The 21,042-nt window shown below is 45.5% G+C and overlaps 1 non-coding gene across 1 annotated transcript; it reads right to left on the bottom strand.

The window, feature by feature from the left end:
* Window positions 1-2,559: 2,559 nt before the first annotated feature.
* LOC120646623 lies at window positions 2,560-2,666 on the bottom strand. The gene has a single exon (XR_005664523.1). It is a non-coding gene; the product is annotated as a small nucleolar RNA R71 (small nucleolar RNA).
* Between the last annotated feature and the right edge of the window lie 18,376 nt (window positions 2,667-21,042).

Below are 21,042 nucleotides of genomic sequence, written 5' to 3'. Positions count from 1 at the left end.
GCTATACAATGCTAGGGCCGAAAAAATACTGCTAAGGACGATCTTCATAAATCGGCTATATTCACTTTTATGCATCTTGCCACACGCTGGGGTAATATTTTTTCAAGTATCTCCCATTGATAGCTCGAGGTAGACGATCTCCTTGCAGCGTCTCCATCATATAAGAATTCCCAAAGATATAATCCTATATGGACCCTCTCAACTTGGCGACCATTTACCAAACTTATTGCTTTTCATCCCAATAGGCAATATTGTCTTCCAAACTAGATCTCCAATCTGAAAAGATTTACCTTTTACCTTCTCGTTGTAAGCTCTAACAACCCGAAGCTTGTCCCTTTTAATTTCTTTTAAAGCCTTCATTCGCTTGTCGGTCACCTCATCAATATTATCCATCATTGAATTATAATAATCAATGGCGGAAAGATCATTTTGCTTAGCTAATCTATAAGCGTCCAGATTTACCTCAACGGGTAAAATGGCCTCTTGACCATACACAAACTCAAAAGGAGTAACTTTGGTAGCACCATGACGAGATGTACGATGAGCCCACAATGTTTCGGATAATACTTCATGCCACCTCTTAGAATTGTCTTCTATTTTCTTTTTGATAAGCTTGGTCAAAATCTTATTACTCGACTCGGCCTGTCCATTGCCCTGAAAATAATATGAAGATGAATTTAGCAACTTGATGTTGTAAGATCCGATAAATATACGCACCTCCTTTGATATAAATGAAGAACCTTTATCCGTAGTTGAAGTTTGAGGAATACTGAATCTATGAATAATATGCTCAGTTATAAACTCAATCACCTCTCTATGTGTCATATTCTTCAAAGGAATCGGTTCGATCCACTTAGTGAAATACTACAGCGGTATTCTGTGCGCTTGCGGATTTAATCGTGGTTCATGAACTACTGCCACCCCAATTGGCGTCTGCGGGCGTCATCGCTGCTTTCCCAATGGTGACGCTGGTAGGTCAGCCTGGGCACGAAAAACCGAGAACCGAGAACCGAACCGAATTTACCGAGAACCAAACTGAATTTACCAAAACCGAAAAATTCGGATCCATGTTCTGTTCTGACTTCTCAGGTACCGAAATTACCATGGTATTTTCGGTTCTGGACCTCGGTAAACCGAAGCACCGAGCTGTTACCGAATTTATCTAGAAGCCTGGCAGCCCATGAAGCCCATCAAGAAAACAATAGACCAACAGCCCACTGACTCACAGCCCAGCCCACTCACTCGTTGACCAACCCAATTCTTGCGCCTTGCCCCTCGCCGCCTCGCAGCTCGTGCACCCCCCGCAGCCGCCGACGCCTCCCACCCGCTCGTCTCTCAACCCCCGCAGGCCATAGCCCCCGACGCCCTCGCTCTCGCGCAGTCGCCCCCCCCCCCCCCCCCGCCCGTCCGTCCGCCCGTCTCCGTCCGCGGCGGCACGCAGCCTCCCCGCGCCCGCCCGTCCGCCAGTCTCCGCTGTCCGCGACGGAGAACAGCCACCCCCCGCGGTCCGCGATGCGCGCCGTCCGCCCCTCCCCCAAGCCCAGCCCCAGGCAGTCGCGCTGTCCGCCCCTCCCCTAAGCCCAAGGACCAGGCAGCCGCGCCGGATGGCATGCCGCGCTGTTCGCCCCTCTCCCAAGCCCCAGCCGCAGGCGGCCATGCCGTCCGGCGTCCCCCCACGCGGGCATGCGTCGTCCGGCGTCCCCCCACACTGTTCAGTACTTTCGGTAAATACCGGAACCAAACCAAATTTACCGATACCGAATTTCTTCGGTACTGAGTTTTTTTAGGAACCGATCGGTACCAATATGTTTATGAACCGAATTTGCTTGGGTACCGAGGAACCGAATTTGCTTGGGTGATCGGTTCGGTAATACCGAATGCCCAGGGTGACTGGTAGGCGCCAACAAGCATTTTTGGCACTGTTGCCTGGGAAGGCACATATTGAAGTATATAGACAAAGTTATGAACAAAATCGAAATTGGTATTCGTTTGCTAAACAGGCTAACTTGGCTTTGTTTTCTTGTCCTTGTTGATATGAAAACAGAGTAGTGTATGACCGGTTTCGACTTGCCGCAAAACTTTCATTCCAATCCAGAGTCACTTCTAAGAAGAGTTCGTCCTCGTGTCGTACCTCCTCAAATCTCACTCTCGGCAGCCGAACCTGTCATTGCATCGTCATCAGCTTCTCAAGCTATGGCCCAGAAGACACTCCATGATTACTCTGCTCCGTCTGCTGTCCAGGTCCCCACCGGGCCCGAGGTTAACACCGGAGGGGAAAATTTCGAGATCAAGATGGGTCTTATTACGATGGTGCAGGCCAGCCCTTTCTGTGGCAAGGCCAATGAGGATGCCATCGCTCATCTCCAGCAGTTCCTAGAGCTCTGCAGTACTTTTGTTGTCAAGGGTGTATCGCGAGATGAAATCCGGCTCCGTCTGTTTCCGTTCTCTCTCTTGGGGAGAGTGAAGCAATGGTTTTATGCTAACAAGGCTGTTGTGGATACTTGGGACAAATGTGCCAAGGCGTTCCTTGTGAAGTTCTTCCCGACGGGCAAAACCAATGCTCTTCGTGGATGGATTTCGAACTTCCAGCAGGCATCGAATGAGTTAATTTCTGAAGCTTGGGAGAGACTTCAGGAGTACATTCTAGCGTGTCCGCACCATAGAATGGACAATTGGCTTATTCTTCAGAACTTCTACAACGGGTGGACGCAGTCATCTCGTGATCATGTGGATGCCGCTACGGATGGAGCTTTCTTCTCGCTGACCATTGAAAGAGCTACATCATTAATCGAGAAGATGGTGTCCAACCAATATGGCTGGGCGTTCGGGTTACCCGAAAATTTCAGGTCGGGTTTTTCGAGTTTTGAAAATTTTGGGTTTTGAAAACTGAAACCTGAAATTCGCTGGAAATATTCAAAACCCGAAAATTCGGGTTCGGGTTTACCCGATCTACCCGAGATAGAAGAGGAATGAGAAGCTGAGTTCTTGGATCTTGGACATACATTGCAAGATTCTTCCCGGCCAGAGAAGCCCTTGCCCCTGATTGCAGCGCCGCCAGGCACTAGATGCCGATTGCTGGGAGCTCGAGGAGGCCGTCGCGTTGCCGGTGGGCGCTGGGCGGTGTCGCGGTGGCCGGCTCTTGGCTGGGCGTCGCGCGGCGGCGTGGCGGGCGGCGGCGGGGCGCTGCGCTGGGCGGCCAAGGTCTGCCGAATCCCCCCACGCCCACCGGCCGCCGCACGCCCATGCACCACCGGATGCGCTGATCCCCACGGCTGAGGCCCCCTCCTCCGCCCACGCCCACGCCCCCTCCCGTGCCCGCGCCGTCGCAGGCCATGGTCGTGCCGTGCGGGCGTGCGGCCATGCCGGGGGGCTGCAGGGGTGCGGCCGTGCGGGACTGGTGGGGCTGGGGGCGCTAGGCTAGGATTAGGAATTAGGATGGTGGCGTGGTGCCATGGTGGGCTCTGGTGGGCTGGGCTGCAACAAATCGCCAATGAACAAATATTTTTGTGCTGGGCTATATTTCGAGTTTTTTGGGTATTTCGGGTACCGTGGCCCAATACTCGAATTACCCGTATTAATTTCGGGTACCATGGACTGAAACCCAGATTAGGGTTCGGGTTTTTCGGGCTTGGGTTTTTCGGGTTCGAGCTCGGGTTTTTCGTGTTCGGATTTAGGGTATCGGGTTTTCTGCCCAGCCATTCCAACCAAGGTTGGAGCGATTATCGCCTTCAACCACGCCAGCGAGGCATGCACTCCGTCAAGGAGGCCGACATGCTCGCTATGAAGATTGATCTCCTCCTCAAGAAATTCGAGGATTATTCCCAAGATAAGGCTCAAATGTAAACACTTCAAGCCTTGAAAACTCACATGACATGCGAGGTCTGTGGGAATGTTATACATTCGGGCGATAACTGCCCAGAAACCCAAGAAGAAGCATTATATCTCAATGGCAACAACAATGGATTTCGTCCACAAGGAGATCAGGGGTGGAATCAACCACGCCCATATTATCAAGGACGTAATGGAAATTCAAATTCATTTAATCCTAACCAACCTACCTTGAAAGATATTGTCTACGGCCAAGCGAAGATCAATGAGTCCCTTCAGAAGAAGTTGGCCGCTACAGACAAATCTATGGAGACCATCCATGCCAAGATGGACAGATTCTCCACTGCCATCAAGAACCAGCTGAGTTTCAACAAGATGATTGAGACTCAACTAGCTCAAGTGGCTGCCGCCATGCCCCCTGCTATGGAGAACGTTAAGGCGATAACCACACGAGGTAAAACTACTCAAGATCCGCCTTATCCTAACCATGTCAACAGGAAGAAAGCAAGCCCGGTGGCATAAGAACCACCTCAGGAGGAGGAACCCGAGAAGGTTCATGAATGGAAGATGGCTCCGCATGAATTATATGATACTCAAGTATTGCCGTTCCCTATGAGGGCAAAGAAGCCAAGTACAGACGAGCAGTTCAGCCGCTTTGTTGAGATGATACAACAAGTGAACATCAATGTGCCTTTGATGGATGCGATGAAGGTTCCGACCTATGCTTGCTACCTCAAGGACATAATCAACAACAAGCGACTGCTGTTGACTACTGAAGTAATCAAGCTCACTAAGGCATGCAGTGCGGCTATACTTCAACAATTGCCCGAGAAGAAAAGGATCCAGGATTCCCAACTATCAGATGTTCGATAGGGGCACAGAACTTTGACAAAGCCTTATGTGATTTGGGAGCCAGTGTTAGTGTGATGCCGAAGGCAGTCTTCGACCAACTCAACTATACATAGTTGACACCAACACCCATGCAGTTGCAATTGGCTAACTCCTCAGTACGGCACCTAGAAGGAATTGTTGATGATGTCCCAGTGAGAGTACGGGGCTGTTTTGTCCCAATCGACTTTGTGGTACTTGATATGGATAATCAGAAGGAAACTACTCTCATTCTGGGACCGCCATTCCGCAACACAGCAGATGCACATATTGATGTCAGGGCCGGAGAAATCCAACTCCATATCAATGGTAAAGAGGAGAAATTTGACTTCCGACCCAAGAAGGAGCAATGCTTGATGATCTGAGTCAAATTTGGGCCAAATCCTCATAAAATCAAATAAGTCGAAGTCACACCCTCTCAGAAGGATAGTGCGACACTTCAGATGTCTAGTAACTAGAACATAGGATAATGTGTGAAATTTTTGTTTGTTCTTGTGTGAAAGTTTAAATTTTCAATGCAAAATTAGGGGTATTTTTGTAATTATGGAAAACTACAAGTCCCTTTTTGCAAAAGTTTTCAACTTAAGGGAGCAAATTCAACTTTGTGGAGGGCTTTCTTGCAAATGTGCTAGTAATCATTACTTTGGCAGCTTTATTGCAAATTAGTCCTAAATTTGTTAAAATTTGCTACCAAAAAGTACTTTTCTTTTATTAAGTAGAGTTCATTTGAACTTTTGAAAATATTTTAAAATCCTTTTATCTAGTGCAAATTTGCACAACATGAAAGTTGTAAATCTTGAAAAACTGAAAAACTTTCATTTTGGGCACTTTTTCATTTGAGACCTAGATCAGTGGCAAATTTTAGTTTACTTCTAGGCCCCTGAACTTTTCTGTTTTTGCAAACAAACCCCTCTCACCCTTCTTCCTCCTCCCACCTCACCGGAGCTCTACTCCACCGCTGTTTCCACCCACCGACTGCCCCGCGCCGCCATTTGGAGCACCGCCTGGCCTGCCTGGATCTCCCTGGCCCCACTCCACCCCTTGCTGGCGCCCCTCCCTTCTTCCACGCTGCGCCGTAGCTCGCCGCCCCTAGTTTTCTTCTCCGGCGAGCCCGGTCGCCCCTGGAACCGCCTCCCCAGGGCCCTTTTTCGCCTCCACACGCCGTGCACAAGGCTCCCACTGCCCCTCCGCCGCCTCTGCTGGCGCCTTTGGCTCGTGCCACGCCGCCCCGAGTGCTTCCCCTCACGCCACCTCGCCGGCCGCCATGGATCTCTTTGCCCACCACCGAATTCACATTTCCCTCGGTCAAACTCATCTCCAGAGCTCGCCCTCTCACTCATCCACTCTTCTCCAGCCTATATAAAGCCCCGGCTGGGCTTTATCTCTAGCACACCATCGCCGCCCCTCCTTCATCAACGCCGGCGAACCTCTGCCGCCGTCGATCCGCCGCTGTAGCGCTACCCCAGCCACCACAACCCCCTAGTCTGCTTCACCTCGACTCCGTGAAGCTGATCGGCCCCCTCTCACCGCCCTTTCTTCACCAGAACACGCCGCCGACGAACACCCTCACCGCCGCGCACTACCCCACCAACGACAAGCCTCTTCCGGCCATCCCACGTCCCGTCCAAACCCTCCAACAGGTGCGCCTTGAGCCGCTAAAGCTTCCAGGCCCCTTGGCCCTCTGTTGACGGTCCATAAGTGTCATATCTGACCGTCAACTCTGGCAAAGAAAAATACCAAAACAAACACTAAACTAGAGATAGGAGTTCAATACTAATCGTTTCCACAAGTTTTGGTGAATAACCGTTTTCAGGAGACCGTGTCTGCATACGGAGGGAAACCATGCTCATTTGAAGCCAAAAGTACATTTCAGAGCATGTTATACGAGCATGAGAATTAGAGGGCACACATCCAGAAGCAAATCAGTCCAAGACCATGAGAAAAGACACTTCTGACAAACCAGAGGCAAATACAAGGATCCAAGGGCCAAATGACGTACCAAACCAACAAAACTTTAGGGGAACACAAAGGAGCAACACCAAGGCCCACCTATCAGTTGTCCAGAGGAAGGAGGGCCCATTTGGGGTCGGCCGACCTCCTGGGTCGCCCGACCCCCTGCTGGGCCCAATAAGGCCCATCTTTCTCCTACATATTCTCAGGCCGACCTCCTGGGTCGCCCGACCCCCTGCTGGGCCCAATGAGGCCCATCTTTCTCCTGCATATTCTCACCATGTTTCCTACGCCGGCTCCTGGTGGTACCACCTCGAAAGATCACCCAAGGTTCCACCCTTGGAGGGCTATATAAGGAGGAGGAGAGCCCCCAATTCAACACACAACAATAGAGGAGGAAGAGCTCCACTCCAAGGCTTAGGCCTAGTACTTAGAAAATAGGGAGAGAGTGAGGGGGAGCTTGGAGGGGCGCCGGCCTGTCGGCGCTCTTTTCCAACTTGTACCTTGACGGATGCTTCTTTCTTAAGTAAGTGTTCGTGATCTTCTATGGTAGTTAGTATTTTAGTAAAGTAAGTTCTTTTCTTTATTTGCTTGCGAGATCATCATCTGTCCTCGTGACAGGTGCTCTAGTCTGATGGCTCGAGTCGTGGATGGAGTCGGGGCTAGAGTAGTAATCGGTAGCATAGACGTGGTGTCTAGGCTAGAGGTTACCGTTGTTTGCATACCTTCTCCACGGTCTATCGGGGTAGGCGGCAGGTGGTGATAGCGCTGTCCATCCCTTGTAGTCCCCCACGTGAGGGTTGGGTGTAGAGCTAATAGCCGGATACTCTTGGCAGACCAGGAGTAAGCCGGTGCTCGAAGTATGCAAGTAGAGGTAGGACCTATCTTACTAGAACTCTAAGCCATAGGAATCCTCTCTATCCGCGCCTACCTACCTCTTGTTTGTCCTTGGACGAACCAGTTAGAAGGTTAGTACCTCCGTTCCCCGTGGAAATACGATACCTTGAATACTCACGGGTGAAGTGGTACAACGGTATCTCCGTACGTTTGCGGATTATTCTGTGAACGTTAAGAAATACCAACAAGTATTTGTAGCGCCGTTGCCGGGGAACGGTTGCCGTATTGCCTTCGAATCTAGTTCGTCCTCGTATATTTTCAAAAACAATAAAAAAATCTTTTTTCTTTTCTTTTAGCTCTACCTTCACCCTTGCTACCCATTCAAGTCTCCTATCTTTTTGCTTTTCTTATCTCTACCTCTACCCCCGCTACCCTTGGAAGGTTATCCTCGTACACACCTTCCACCCTTCGGGGTGTGTCTTTAGAGCCATCCTCTCTGGACTTAGTTCCTCATCTAGCTACGAGATTCACCCTCACGCCTTACCGATCGAATCGAGTGAAATAAATTCACAATCATATCCTCGATTATCGATCGATGCCAATCAAATCAAGTGAATCAAAGTTCACATCTTATTCCTTGATTTTGATTGATGCCCAATAGAAGTTATGTTCACGCTTCATGAACTTCTATTGGAAGCTTAGGATGGATTGCTTTACCACCACATTCATCTTTGATGAAATGTGAGGCTTTCCACCTAAGGAGGGGATGAGTCGAAAGAAATTCATTTCCCTCATGACCCGAACTCGGAATTGTTCATTTGGCCCACAGAGTTACACATCCTCTTTCACTATAGGGCCATGAACATTCCTGAGTTTCTCTATTTGGAGATCAAGCTACTCACTCCATGAGCATGAAGTTTCTTCACAAAAGTCATGCTCGTCCTTGACATCTCCGAGATCTTTTGTCTTTTGCACCAAGTCGCTATGAGTCTTATGATCTTCGTAGGGTTTCCAATCATAGACACCCTTTATGATGGTTGTAGATGGTTTTGCTTATCATAATATCTTTGCATGGCTTGTAGTTGTATTTGTGCACTAACCTTGCAGCTTGAATGACGATAAATCAATAAATGGTGGTGAAGCTGGGAACTACATCACCAGTGATAGCTGCAGGATGAACCCCCGTGGTCGAGCTTTCAACCATAAACAAAGCACTGCCGGGAGATAGCCCGGATTATCTTCTCCTAAACAATAAAAGCAAGAACATGATTTTAAGCATAGTATGCACCTTCGGGTATTCTTGGTCCTAACCATTTCAGGTGACGATTAAGAAGAACATGGGACATACGATGCCCGAAAACATAAGGACTGCATTAGCTGAACACTTTGATGCTCTTTGGAGTGGAAATACACTCAAAAGGAGACCCCGACATTGCACACTTGACTTTCACACAAAAGTCCAAGTGTGGGGGAAATCGCATAGCGTCACGCTTCAAGTTCCAGCCATCCAAAGGAGTATCCTTGTTTCAAGAAGGTGTCAGCCCTAGCTTGCTTGAAAAAAAGAGAGGTGAAAAAAAAGAAAAAAGGAGAGAGATATAAAAAATTAAGAAAAGAGAAAAGAAAAAAAAAGAGAGAGAGAAAACGAAAGAGAGAAAGGAAGAAGGAAAGAGTGGGAGAGAGCCGGCAACCTTCACATAAAACTCCATCCGGTCCTGGCTCCACACACTCAAGCAGCTCACGCACGCATAGAATCAAGAAAATGCTTCGCTTCCTTTCCAGGCCTTTGCTGCCCCACTCAACACGCTATTGCGGCAGCAATTCCCAGACATCCATCGTATATGCTGACGGTTAGTATACTCGGGTAAGCAAAGGTAAGATTCACCAATCCCTTACTCATATTTATCTCCATTGAGCTTGATCATGCAAAAGTCTTGCTTCCTTGCCTACGTTCGTATGCTCTAGTTTGGATGCATTGGCGCAATACATCCATAGGCTTTTTTAAATTAAGCATGGTGCTTAGGTTAAAAATCCTTTTTTAATCAAATTTGGCATGGTGTTGAATTTTGGTTAATGAACTTTGGAGTAATACTACCGTAAACTTTGGGTGCATATCTTTTGTGGACTAACCCCAACAGGGAAACTTTTCAAATTTGATGGGTAAAGTCCTCAAGTTCATGCAGGAGATAACGCAAGGCCCTCTCTGCGCTTCGAATAATTAAATTTGCAAAACATGCAAGGGAGGCATAAATCACATTTCATTGTACACCATGTCAAATGCCCCTTTGTTTTGTTCATGCAATTTTTTTATCCTAGCCTTGCTTGAGTCCAGATGAAAAGGTAAAATTGGTGAATAAAAGGGACAAAAAAAATTCTGATAAAGGAATCACTATCTCTCTAAAAAAGGAGAAATTTGATGAAAAAAATTCATGGCAAGCATTTTGGGATAAATTTTGGGATCCATGCTTACATCTTTGAACTTGGTTTTTCCTTGAAGTATGGATGTGAACAACAAATCTAAAAAAATCATTTCAGAATTCTTTATACATTCCTAGAGTATTTGTTGTCCACTAACATTTTGCAGGAAGACAAATGAACAACCAAGGGGCAACGTACAGTAACTCCATCATCCACACAATGCTCCTTTATCCCATGGAAAGACAGATGCATGAGGAACCAAGCTGAATAAATGCAAAGCTTTGATTCCATGCTAGGTGAGTTCTTAAGGTGAGTATCCCACACGCCTCATGCATCCTCACTCATGCCTCCCTCCTGCTAAGTTACCCATCATGTCCACTTTGCCATCCCAATAATACAAAAAAATAAAAAAAAGTAAGAATAAAAAAGATATAAAAATAAAATTTAGTGCTTTAAGCACTTCTCCTTTTTTTTCATTAAATAAAGTGTAGACTCCCCGGTGTTCGAAACCGGTAGAGTCCTTGTTTGTTTCCATTTTGTTTTGATGAATAAAATAGGTACAAGAATAAGTGTGGGGGAGAACTATCAAGATCAACAACCACTTGTTCAAGGTCTCCCCCAACATGTTGCACAAATTCAGATGGCACAACACACTGAAGAACAGGATGGATGAGATTCAGGGAGGGATGATTGAACCTCTGGTTCAGCCAAACCACCTCCGAATCACCTTTCTCCTCTTCTTCCTCTACAAATGAAGGTTTGTGCAGCACTACCCTCAAACTCCCTCTTTCTTGAGTTTAAACAAATTGCATGCTGATCACTAAAATTAAACTCAATGAATCTTGCCAATCCACTTGTGCACTCCATGCGTTTCCATGAATAAACTTGCATACTCATTATTCCTCGCATTCCTTCTAGTTCTTGTGAACATATATCTTCATAGGGACCTCATGCCATCTAAGTAATTGACTAGTGTGATATGATTGGATGAATGGAACCTTGCTCTCCCTTGCGAAGTACTTGGGATTTCTTTTCGTAAAAAAATCATTAATAGCTTGTCTCCTCAAAATAATGAAAATTCCTACCAAAGCCAAAGTTAGATTTTTCATGTTCAAAACCTTCATATGCAGTTGACTTTGCTTTGAGTTTTGTCAAATTCTTTGACCCTTGTTAGAGACTTGTCATACTCTCATGATCCACTCATATGCTATTCTTCTACATTGAAAGATAGCAAAACATTGTCATGCACCCACAAAATAAAACTCCATGACATACCATGACTCTTTCTCTCTAAAGTGACCATAAAGAATGTGGGCTATGCAAAAAAAAGAAATAAAAGATGCATACCCAAAGAAGGTATGCCACATGCTCAAAAGGCATGTAAAAAAATGAAAAAAAGAGAGAGAAAGATGCATACCCAAAGAAGGTATGCCACATGCCCGCAAGGCATGACAAAAAAAAAAAGAAAAAGAAAAGAGAAAGATAGTCCACATCCATGGAAAATAAAGAGAGAGAGGGATCATGCAAAGTGGTTCATCCACCCTTCACCAAAAAAAAATTCCCACACACCTGCACATCTTGATTACATTGTATGACTCGTTTCTGCTTGGATCTTGTTTTTGACTTGACAATATAAGCAAAGCAAACATGCCTCTTTACTCCTACCATGAGCTCCACATAAGCCTGATTAGATGATAGGAGAAAAGAAGGCAACAACTTTGCCTTGGTGAGGATCCAAAACAAAAAGAGTGAATCGAGAGAACAATTTGAGGAGCCTGTCTATTCTTTTATTACAAAATATAAAACCCAAGTTTCCAAGCAGGAAGAGCTAGGAACCTGAATTCTGCATCGTTCCATTCTTCAATTACCCAATAAAGCATGGTAGCCACTCAAAAGTTCACAAAATTTGGAAGAAGCTTGGAATAACTTGTATACAGGTTTCATAAAAAGGAGTTGCATCCACCTTAGTCCTTCAACCTTTACTCGAGGACAAGCAAAGGACTAAGTGTGGGGGTGTTGTTGATGGTCCGTAAGTGTCATATCTAACCGTCAACTCTGGCAAAGAAAAATGCCAAAACAAACACCAAACTAGAGATAGGAGTTCAATACTAATCATTTTCACAAGTTTTGGTGAATGACCATTTTCAGGAGACTGTGTCTGCATACGGAGGGAAAACATGCTCAAATGAAGCCAAAAGTACATTTCAGAGCATGTTATACGAGCATGAAAATTAGAGGGCCCACATCCAGAAGCAAATCAGCCCAAGACCATGAGAAAAGACACTTCTGACAAACCAGAGGCAGATATAAGGATCCAAGGGCCAAATGACGTACCAAACCAACAAAACTTTAGGGGAACACAAAGGAGCAACACCAAGGCCCACCTATCAGTTGTCCAGAGGAAGGAGGGCCCATTTGGGGTCGGCCGACCCCCTGGGTCGCCCGACCCCCTGCTGGGCCCAATGAGGCCCATCTTTCTCCTGCATATTCTCACCGTGTTTCCTACGCCGGCTCCTGGTGGTACCACCTCGAAAGATCACCCAGTGTTCCACCCTTGGAGGGCTATATAAGGAGGAGGAGAGCCCCCAATTCAACACACAACAAGAGAGGAGTAAGAGCTCCACTCCAAGGCTTAGGCCTAGTACTTAGAAAATAGGGAGAGAGTGAGGGGGAGTTCGGAGGTGCGCCGGCCTGTCGGTGCTCTTCTCCAACTTGTACCTCGACGGATGCTTCTTTCTTAAGTAAGTGTTCGTGATCTTCTATTGTAGTTAGTATTTTCGTAAAGTAAGTTCTATTATTTATTTGCTTGCGGGATCATCGTCTGTCCTTGTGATGGGTGCTCTAGTCTGATGCTCGAGTCGTGGACGGAGTCGGGGCTAAAGTTGTAATCGGTAGCATAGAAGTGGTGTCTAGGCTAGACGTTACTGTTGTTTGCATACCTTCTCCACGGTCTGTCGGGGTAGGCGGCAGGTGGTGACAGCCTTGTCCATCCCTTGTAGTTCCCCATGTGAGGGTTGGGTGTAGAGCTAATAGCTGGATACTCTTGGCAGACCAAGAGTAAGCCGGTGCCCGAAGTAAGCAAGTAGAAGTAGGACCTATCTTACTAGAACTCTAAGCCATAGAAATCCTCTCTATCCTCACCTACCTACCTCTTGTTTGTCCTTGGACGAACTAGTTAGAAGGTTAGTACCTCCGTTCCTCGTGGAAATACGATACCCTGAATACTCACGGGTGAAGTGCTACTACGGTATCTCCGTACGCTTGCGGATTATTCTGTGATTGTTAAGAAATACCAACACCCTCGCCGCCGGCGACTCCCCTAGCCGGAATCGGCTGATCAACCCATTTCCGCACCCCTGACCTCGGCCAAGGACTCAATTGCAAAGGATTCAAACTTTTCCAGGGTTCTTTTTGCAAAATAACCAGACCCCTTTTTATTTTATGTGTTGAACTTTGAAAAATCCTAGAAAAATGTAGAAAAATCAAAAAAATGTCAAACTAATTTTGTTGTGTTCCTTGTGATTAGCTCTAAAGTTTGATGCTATGAGTTTGAGTTGTTTTCTCGTGTAGCTAATTCTAAAAATAGGATTGAGTTTTGATCCTTTTTAATTGTAACTCAAGTTCAAAAATTATTTTACTTGTGAGCTTTGGATCATTTATAGTATAGGGTATGATTAATCTTGTATAATTTTTGTAGGCCTTTTTAACTTGTACTTTTGCACATCCTCCTTTTTGTTATTGAAATAAAAACCTTTCTTCATGTTATGGAGTTCTTTGTGTTCACTTTTACTCGATAAACAATTGCCCAGTAAAGTAAAACTTTTATGTTTAGTCTTAAATGTTTACTTTATTGGTTTACAACTTTTTAGTGAAGGAAAGCTATACCCAAGCACTTCACTAATTTCAACTACTGCATTTCATATAGAAGCAACCTCACTAGCAGACGGAACATACGAGCTCATCCTGGAGCTAGACGGGGATTTCTCTGAAGCTCAAGCTAATACTGTTGAAATAACTGAAGTCTCGAACTCTGATTCGGAAGAACCAAAATCTACTGACTCTATAGACACCACTGAAGACAAGCCCCAATGCATAATCCTATTATTTTAAATTATGCAACTTACTATTGTTATTTACTTGTTCATTTAAGTTATTGGAGTTGAATGAAAATCTTAGATGCATAATTCTAGGTACCTATTATTTAAACACTAGAAACTGAGTCCGAATAGATGCTATGCTAATTAGGACCGGTAAAAGTCGAGTGATTGCCTGTCACTCGCGAGCTTTATAGGAGTTGATTGTTTACATTCTTGCAATCACTATTAGGACCAAGGACGGATTTGGTTACAAGCTTCATGGTTAAAATCTATTTGTGTTGATGAAATTTGATAAGCCGTACTGTGTGGTAGCGGTGGTTAAGCGTTTGAAAGTACTAGCCACATGCCGTAAATATGGTACGTGGTAAACCTAGTAACTGATCGGCCCGCAAGTGGACATACCTCCCACTCACTCTTAGAGATAGGAAGTTAATTTATGTTTCAACACCACGGGTACAGAGATGTGGTGGTTCTCTGTAGTCGGGGAGAGTGGCCCTGATCCACGAACTGGAATGAGAAGACAACGGTTGCTTGGGAGTGATTTGACAGTACTCCAAGCGTGTGTGTTAGGTTTACCCTTGCAAGGTTGGAAATTCGATTCAGAATCGTCTGTTTCTCGCGGATATTGAGACTGCTTGATCCCTTTGCCACATAGAGTAAAAAGTGAAACATTTATGATAATTAATCTTGTTGGATGCAAATATATCTTCTACCATGTTTGTGTAGATAGGTGTTTACCTAGAATGGTTAATAACACTAGGATCTAAAAGCTAAAACTTGAAAGTAAGGATCTACTCTTTGTTGCTTTTCAACAAAAGAAACCCTAGAGCCTTCACAAACCTTACATGTCTAGTTAAAGGGCTGTTATATACCCTTAGTCGGGTTAGTCTTGCTGAGTATTAGTATACTCAATCTTGCTTGTGACTTTGTTTTCAGGAATGACTTGTGATGACCAAAACACTAGTTTGACTTGGCCTAGTATTTTACCCACTGGCTGGTCTATGGAGTGGGAACCATCCCCGGCCAGCAATGACTCGGCTGAATGATGTCATGTTCGGACTTACCATGGCATCAACCCTACGACGTTTGTGCATAGTCGTGTTTTACTTTTCCGCTGCAGAACTTCTATAGTAAGCATAGCTTACTTTTAACTCTTATAGAACCTTCTAAGCAAGTTTGTAAAAGCTAGAGTTTCGGCTTGCTAGCTTTTAAAACTCTGATGTAAATTACACCTTTTATCTATGTGATGTAAAATATTGTGAAATGTTGTATCTCTGACTCGCCTTCGTGCGGGATGTATACTTGTGTTACAATCGTTCAGTGGTTACATCGGGATGTTACCCGACAGACCAATGATTATACCAGTTGAGGTGCGTTTAGATGTTTAGCTCACTCGAATTGGTGTAATTCAAACTGGTTCTGCCACAGATAGTCTTATACCTTTTATGAAGACACTTATGAAAGATGATCCAACAAGCTCAAAAAGGTCTAAGAAGAAGGGCAACCCGAGGATCCTATTTCTACGCCATCTACGCCACCAAAGAAGAACAAGAAGGTATGGCGCAAGAAGAACAAGACGTCATCAACCGCTACTACTTCTCCAGGTACGGACGAAATGACCTCAACCTAATCAGGTATAGAGAAAGGTCTTGCTTTTCGGACCCTAAACCAAGAGCTAGCTTGGGGGAGGTTCCCTACCCTAAGTCAACTGTATTCTTTATTAGCTTTTTGAATAAAATTTGATAAAAACTTCCAAAACAAAATAAACATTTACTGCTTTATTTCCCTTTTCATCATGCATGGTAAGAATGTTTTAACTCCTTATAAAAGTTGAAAGGATGAGTTTTGCTTTGCTCTACCATGTCTGTTGTGCTTAGTTTGAAAATAAGAGTTCTCTTGAGTTTAAATCTACTGGTTATGTAAATACCTTGCCAATAAACCTGAAAGTTCTATGGGTTGCATATACTTGATCTGAGTCTAAGTTGTTGTGAGTATAGATATGGTAATTAAAGTTGTGCAAGTTTGTTCTAGTGATGCTTGAAATCTGGAGTTGCTTTCAAAAAAATCTAAAAAGGCAAGTTTCCCAGTGATAAGCAAAGTCCTACCAGAGCCATATGTCATATTCCACAAAAAACCTTACACATATGCTGCTTGATGTTTTGTTGAGTTTTGTCAAATTGTGTGACCCTAGTGAGATGCTTTTCATGCTTTTTCGATCATAAGCACGTACACGACCCATCCATTTGCTACATTCCTGCACTGGGAATTGAGCACCATCATCCATCCATTTCACATTAATAAATGCTCCATGTCTCGGTAATCTCTCTCGTAGAACATCCCTGAAATAAAATAAATTCATATTATGGTTGCCCCAAAAAGAGAAAAGATGGCATGCCAAAGAAGCATGACCCAAAAAAAACAGAGAGAAAGGGGTAGCCATGTCTAAAAAAAAGAAAGGGATGTTTCAAGAGAGAGAACCAATGCCTTAAGGAGTAAGTCACAACCATCCATCCATCCACCCATCCACTCATACACTTGCACCTTTTGATCGAGATTGCATGAGTTGTTTCTCCATGGATCCTCTCTTTGACTTTACAATATATGGAATGCAAGTATGCCCTGTTCTTATCTTACCTTGAGCTCCACAAAGGCTTTTTAGCAGTAGGAGAGACAGAAGGCAGATACTGCCCTGGTGAGGATAGTAAAAGTTGAGTGCTTCGAGAGAATCATCTTGGGAACCTTGCCATGTTTTCAAAAATCTTTCAAAATGTATCTCCAGATGGATTGCAGATCTTTGAGCAAGTAAGTACTACTTTATGCACCATTCTAACTCTCAACAGCCCAAGACAAGGAGACACCTAAGAAGCCCCATGAAGGAGTAAGGTAATTGTGCAAAGGTATGATAGCCAACTTATTTAAGCTTATAGATGAACATCTTTGTTTCAGACTATGACATGACAGGTAAGGGTATGAGTCAAAGTGTTTTTATGAGCAACAACCTAATTTGTCCTCTTTGCTCGGGACGAGCAAAGGACAGCTTGGGAGGGTCTTGTTGACGCTCACTAACGACCATTTACAGGCGTCAACTTGATCAGAAAATCATGAGAGTTTGCATTTCTTACACGCATCTTTATCCAATAAAGTCCCTAAATCACACTTCACCTTCTAGAAAATGCAAGTTGTGTTTTTGAGCTAATATGCAGGTTGCAAGCACACTTTGGCACGACATAAAATCATAGAAAATATCAGAGCACTGATTTAGGCTCAAATGGACCAAATGTAGCCCATGAACCCAGCTCAGTTAAGTCAAGACAGGCCGAGACCAGCGTGGAGCAGACAAGGAGGTTCAGGACAGCCTGCTGGACGAAGCTGGTGGCGGTTGGCGCCCCTAGGCTGTCGGTCGGGTCGGCCGACCAGGCTCGCGGTCCCCACCGCCTCAACCTTGACACGTGGCGCCTCCTTAGTGGCTCCTTAGGTCGGTTGCAAGGGTCTCACCCCGTGGCTCCCTGCTATAAATACAAGGGAGGGGGTTAGAGATTAGAACACACACACACACACACACACACACACACACACACACACCACACTTACCTCTCCTCTCTTGCTCATCTTGCATAGTCTTTAGGCTTAGTGGAGTTTAGGAGAAGTCTAGGAGTCGTTGAGTCACCGGAGTTGCTCGAGAGTTTTGGTATGGGTTCATGTCTAGCTCTCTCTTGTAATATTCGGTTGTTTGTAATAGAATTAGACTGTGGTTACCGATATCTGCTTGAAGTATGTTCTGAGTTATCGGATATATGCTTCTTGATCTGGTTGCGTTATTATTCAATGCTTGCATTGTATGATCGCCCTGTGCTTGCGATGGTTAACATATCGGCCTTAGAACTCTATCAACTGCTCTAGTATTCGTATGTTTGCTCTAGTGTGATGTCTGTCCATCCGGAGGGTGGGGGCTCCGCGTGGGACACTAGAGTATCTCTTACTCGTGTAGACATGATGTCTAGATTAGCTAAGAGTTGCTGGATGTCAACTATACCCACAGTTTGTTGAGGTAGCCGGCAGGTGGTGATAGCCCTGTTCGAGCCCTAGTAATCCACCATGTTTGGTATGGGGGGTAGGAGGTGCATAAAGCCGCTGGGGTGTACGGGCTCCTCCCGTTGCTTCGATAGCGGTCTCCCTATTGTGTAGTTTAGTCTCTGACGATCTAACCATAAGATGGCATAGATATAGCTAGCCTAGCATAGTTGACTCGAGCTCTAACTTCTGCCTTGCTCCTGGCCTAAAGCATGCTTTCTTTTCTTTTATTTATTTGTCTAGAGGGTAGTTTGTGTGTGTGTCACACTACCTCCTACCATGTTATCTATCTTACCCCTATTTATGCATGAGAATATCCAATCTAGATAAAGTTCATCAACTAGTCTATATCCCTTCATTCACCGCCTTCCCTGCGGAAATATAAATGACACCCCGGTATACTTCCGGGTAAAATGCTACAACGGTATTCCGTGCGCTTGCGGATTTATTCGTGGTTCATGAAATACTGCCACCCCAATTGGCGTCTGCGGGCATCATCGCTGCTTTCCCGGTGGTGACGCTAGTAGGCGCCAACAATCTCTAAAATCAATGCAAACACGAATTTTGCCCGAATCCTTCTTTTCAACAGGCACAATATTAGAGATCCAATCCGTATAACGACAAGACCAAATGAAACCAGCATCAAATAATCGATTAATCTCTTCCTTGATTCGGTCGTAAATACTAGGATTGAAATGTCTAGCCGTTTGTTTATAAGGTTTAAACCGGCTTTGATTGGTAAATGATGCTTAACAAGATCACAACTCAATCTCGGTATTTCAGAATACTCCCAAGCAAAACAATCAATGTATTCTTTTAATAATTTTATTAAATCAGCTTTATATTCAACCGTTAAATTCTTGTTTACAAAAGTCGGCCTAGGAATAGTACCATCACCCAAATCTACCTTCTCTAAAGGATCAGCTGATGTAAAACCTTGGCCCAGCTTGTCCATGTCTTCTGACTCTTTAATAGTCTCACACATATCGTTCGTTCGCGCCCGATAGTGTTCAATACGCTGCTGGAGCCACTCTGTGTTAGACTGGTTTGACCGGTCTTACCCACCGGTCTGACCGGCGACTCATGCAGCCCATCCGAAGAGGACTGGTCTGACCGGTCGTGGGACCCGGTCTGACCGGTTGTACCTGAATCGCCTGCTTGACTCATTTTTACAGCATCAAATGATTTAGCCGAATCTTCATCGGCTTTAGAGTAGCAGGGATGAAACCTTCCTTGGTGCAACTGATAAGTTCATAATCGGACAGATCCAAGCCCGATAAGCACTTGATATTGTCATTGGCACCAATGGAGTTGGAATCGGGGGTAGCAATGAAGGAGGAAGTGTCACCATGCACTATCTCAACTTTGTCACCGATCCACTGAATAAGAAACTGATGCAAGGTAGATGGAACACATTGATTGGCATGAATCCAATCATGCCCAAGTATTAAACTAAAGTTACCTTGCACCTCCGAGAAGAAAAAAGCTGTGGCGAGAGTCTTGCTTCAAACGGTCAACTCCATGGACGCAACCCCCTTGGCACCAATGGGATCACCTCCACCCACGCCGCTGACCGTCATGTTGGTCTTGATCAACTCCTCATCCTTCCCACCAAGCTTCTTGTATAATGAGTAGGGCATAAGATTCACAATGGCCCCATCATCAACGAGCATACGAGAAATCGGTTTCCCATTAACATGCCCCTTCATGTAGAGAGCCGTCAAATGGTTATCTGATTCCTTGGGCTTCTGAAACATAGCATCGCGTGGCCCAAACTGAAGATGAGCCTTCGGGGACTATGAAGTAATCCGAAGACATGTGCACAATATTAATTTCCAAATTGCTGCGCTCTGGGATGCTTCATAATCCTCCAACTCTTTTTCTTCCTTTGCTAGAGGAGCTGGTGGCGCTTCATCAACACAAGAAGCCAAAACGGGAGCTGCTGTTTCAGCTGGCTCAACCGGTCCGACCGATTGCCTAGGGCAGTCTAACCGGTCAGGTATACCGGTCTGACCGATCACCGGGGTCAGTCCGACCGGTCCTGCTGCTGGTTGGTCAACCGTCTTGACCTGCCACATTTTGCCTTGAGGGATCATGGGTCTTTATTTGTTGAAGTATTCATCCCTCGCCTTCTCTGCCTCCTGCTCCCTCTTCTCCTTATTGCGAAGGCATTGGAGTTCCCTCTTTTGAGTATGTGTCAACCCCTTCGGACACCAACGGGGTTGATGATACTTGTCCGCTACCTTGCTGCCGCTGGCCTCATGATTATTGGCAGTAAAGGGCTTCTGAATATGAGGAGCAAAAGAAGTAGCCGATTTGTCAATGAGCATTGGCTCTTTACCCTTGTCTTGCACAACCACCTTGATTTTGCGATCTAAACAACAGTATCGGCTTTAGCCTTCTCTACAGTAGCATCTGGTTGCACCTCTGGTTTCTTCTCCTTCACGCGATATTCCACCCATGGAGGAACAAACTGCGCCCGCCTCTGCTGAGACCGGTCTGACCGGTCATAGGAGACCGGTCCGACCGGTGGTGCCTGCTGAGCCAGACCAGATTGATGTGGCCCCAATCAGTCGCGTACTGGTGTCCTGGATCCACCCTCCCTTTGATATGGTGGTGGATATGGCATTGGAAAGCACTAGAGCCAAATTTCCTCATGTTCCCACACCGAATTGACCGCATTTGATGCTGGTGGAGCACATGGCATGGTATGCACTTGTTGCGGTGGGAACTGTAGAAAGTCATCTCTGCGCCTGCTTAATTCCCTCATTGGAGGTGAAGCATTGCCTCGACGCGGTGGTGAACGTGGTCTCTTTTTTAACGGCCGATCTTGTTGAACGGCCTTTGTGTACTTGTTGAGCAACTGTCCAAAGGTAGGTCTCTGATTTCCCTGCACCTTTGGCTTATTAATTTTCCAAGTACCCACTTCGGGACACTTTGGGTTGAAGGTCCGGGG

This window comes from Panicum virgatum, chromosome 8K (genome assembly GCF_016808335.1).
Source record: "Panicum virgatum strain AP13 chromosome 8K, P.virgatum_v5, whole genome shotgun sequence".
Lineage (NCBI taxonomy): Eukaryota > Viridiplantae > Streptophyta > Magnoliopsida > Poales > Poaceae > Panicum > Panicum virgatum.
The sequence above is the reverse complement of the archived record's forward strand: the minus strand, read 5'-3'. Positions and strand labels throughout refer to the sequence as shown.